We start from the raw sequence: 3317 nt of genomic DNA, 5'->3' as shown, positions 1-3317 counted from the left end.
TATACATTCAATTTTTTTTTTTTTTTGTAATAATGAAGAGAAACGGACTAGAGGAGTCCGATTCTCGTGGTATTTATTTATTTATTCATTTTCATTACCAACTTGTTAATCAATAACTGGACTTGTGCTCCTCTATCATCTCTACAAGCTTTTATAGCACAATGTACAAAAAATTTAACGGAAATAATGGACATAAATGAGGGGTATAACCTTCATTCACATTTAAAATGTCAATTCACCACCCATGTAAGCAAGTAAATTGATATTAGTAATTATTTGAATGACTATAATTTGTACTAATTAATTGTTATTCAGTACAGTCATGGCAGGATACAGGGTGCACCCGGGACCAATCGATCCGAGCATCTTGACATTTCAACCGTCGCACCATAGTAGGGCAATATGGACGGATCCGCACTATGAGGGTAACATGCGGCTGGCTCGCTACGATACCGTGACTAATTGCGAGGCTATTAGCGATCCACGAGTGGCGGAATATCTCCGTACAGCAGGTTTCTACGGAATATCGCAGATGCCATAGATAAAACTAGACCATGCCCTTATTATTGCCCTTATAGCGCGGTGGAGGCCGGAGGTCCACGGCTTTCACATGCCCTTCGGTGAAGTATGAATAACACTTCAAGATATTGAAGTGTTATTCGGGCTCAAGGTCGACGGCCTTCCAGTGACCGGCAATGACTCGAGTACTAACGGTACAATTGCGCAATTATGTGTCGAGTTATTTGGATTTAACTCTTAGGCTGAATTCAGGACAAGTACCCGGATGCAAGGTTCCTCCTTTCCAGAGGCACCTCGGCCAACCGCACACAGCACTGACGAACAAGTGTTGTTGGCAACGGCTCGGTTAATTTTTCAATTAATGAATGGACTTTTATTCCCTGACACATCCGGAAACAAATACAAATTGTATTTGTTAGGTTATCTTAGAGACTTGGCTGTTTGTGGCCAATACAGCTGGGGTTCGGCTGTATTGGCATACTTGTACAGGGCTTTGTGTAGAGCCGCGAGATTCGGAACTACTACTGCTGGCGATTGTTTGCTTCTTGTGCAGATATAGGCATGGGAGAGGCTGCCCATGGTAAGACCACGTAATGTTTTGCCAACTGCATAGTTGGGCGATATGCCTCTTGCATATAGGTAACTATCTTTACTGTGACTACAAAAGTTTATTTTCGGCGTGTATGTTTTTTTTATTGTATTTCCATATAATGTAGGTGGGTGTGTCCAAACTCATGGGTCACAGTACCTAACCACACAGTAAGAGCATACCGCGATCAACTAGATCGCGCTTCGGAAGGNATATTTTAACACCTATTCTTTTTTTTTCTGCAGTTTGTCTTCACTCCCTACGATGACTTTTTGAACCACCTCCCGTTGTACTGCAAGGCCGGGGCCAGTATATGGACAGCTCATGTGTCTCTCATTTTCTACCACGTCATTGAGCACCATTACCTAGAGCGGTTTTGCAGGCAGTTTCGTGCCTTGCAAGATGTACCTCCGCCGGTGCAGTACTCGCAACGATTGCACGACATGCATAGACCAGCGTGGGAAAACAGGCACCGACTGGGCCCTAAAACATGACCAGTATGTAACTAACTGGAACGAGCGTCAGTGGCATCTAGTGGATATGAATTTGACTGCTGGTCCACAGGCCACTGACAACTACCGCGCTTGGTACTACTTGCATGGTCGTCGAGCCATCGGTAACCCCATGCATCAGCACGATGTGGATTATGTACAGTGTGCATCATCACTAAACCAGGCGGTTAGTATTTTACTTTCATATTTTGCATTACAAGAAGATTAGTTTTAGTTTGTGATTGATGATGTTTTTAATTGTTCTCAATACAACTTTGATGTAGATGCATGCTCTTCACCGGATGAACATCCGCGGGACTGCAGCTGTCAACAATCCCGATAAGGACCACGTTGCAGCCTTAATGGAATTGAATGATATCTCGCGGCTGGCATTGATGGGCAGCGACTATGAGTACTTGATGTACATCACGCCTGAAGTTCTACAAAATGCTCCCATGCCGGATGAGCCAATACCCCCTCAACCCAGGAATGCGCGCCGACAAAGGGAACACTTACGCGGTGGTCCACGAAGGGGTGGTCGGGATAGACGCGCAATAAACATTGCGCTGCAAGAGCAAATGGCTCATGCGGCTCAACAACAGCATCAAGCACCGGCAGCCGAAGCGGATGAGGTTGATAATGATGGGGATGATGATGGGGATGACGGTCACAACATTGATGAGCACAGTGCATTAGCTATTGTGGTCGCCCCGCAACGTGCTTATGGCGATGATCCTGGGTTCACCACATTTGAGCATGGCCATAGTAGCGCGACGCATGATTGGGGCGAAGGCAATAGCGGTTATGTTCCGGAAAATACCACGTTCGACCCGCTAATGTCTTCTGGATTTGGCCAGTCCTCATCAACTCCCCACTAGTCTGTGGGGTATGGATTCGCAGCGTATAGCCAATCTTGGCATGACGATTATTACACCCCATTAAGTGCGGTGTATGATCCTACACAGCCCGGGTCGTCATCGCAAGTAGGTCAGGGTCTATTCCATGTTCAAGACCCGAGACCGTACTTCGATTCAAATCCTCTTCAACACCCCATCCACGACTACCTATTTGGATCCTCATCCGTGCAAGGCGGCGTTGAAAGCATACAGTCTCAACGGTCGCAGTCAAATGTTCAAGAAGAGCAACAACTGCAGTAGCCAAGGAGGCCTACAAGACAACGCTGCCCACAGCTTTGTGGAACCGGATCCCGACACCAAAGGTAAAACATTGTATATGAATTGTCTATGCTTTTATATTGTGCAATTAACTAATGCTAATTTTTATTTAGGCACGGATGAAGTCAACAGCCGATGGTGATTGTCTACATTGCTCGACTACATTAGCACTATCACCTCGAATTTATATATGTTTTCTATTATGTACTGTATGATAGTTGCTAACGAATTATTAAATTTGACTACGAGACCACATTCTGGAAGTTCAAATCAAACGTGCAATTGTGTTGTGCTAATTTCTGAATTAATTAATGCGCTTTATTATTAAGTTCTGTATTATTTAATTTGTTTACATAGTTTGTTATTGTTATTGGATCCTGTGAGTTTGGACTTTACAATTCCTATCACACTGCATAGGATTTAGACCACAAGTTAATAACGTTGTCGGATGCACGCACATAATATTGGAAATAGATAAGGTTTTTCGACGTGTACATGAAAACTATTTTTAGAAATGTTAACAACGTGACGCGGTGATTTGCA

This window comes from Ipomoea triloba, chromosome 1, assembly GCF_003576645.1.
Source record: "Ipomoea triloba cultivar NCNSP0323 chromosome 1, ASM357664v1".
In the NCBI taxonomy this organism is placed as follows: domain Eukaryota; kingdom Viridiplantae; phylum Streptophyta; class Magnoliopsida; order Solanales; family Convolvulaceae; genus Ipomoea; species Ipomoea triloba.
Note: the sequence above shows the minus strand (reverse complement) of the source record.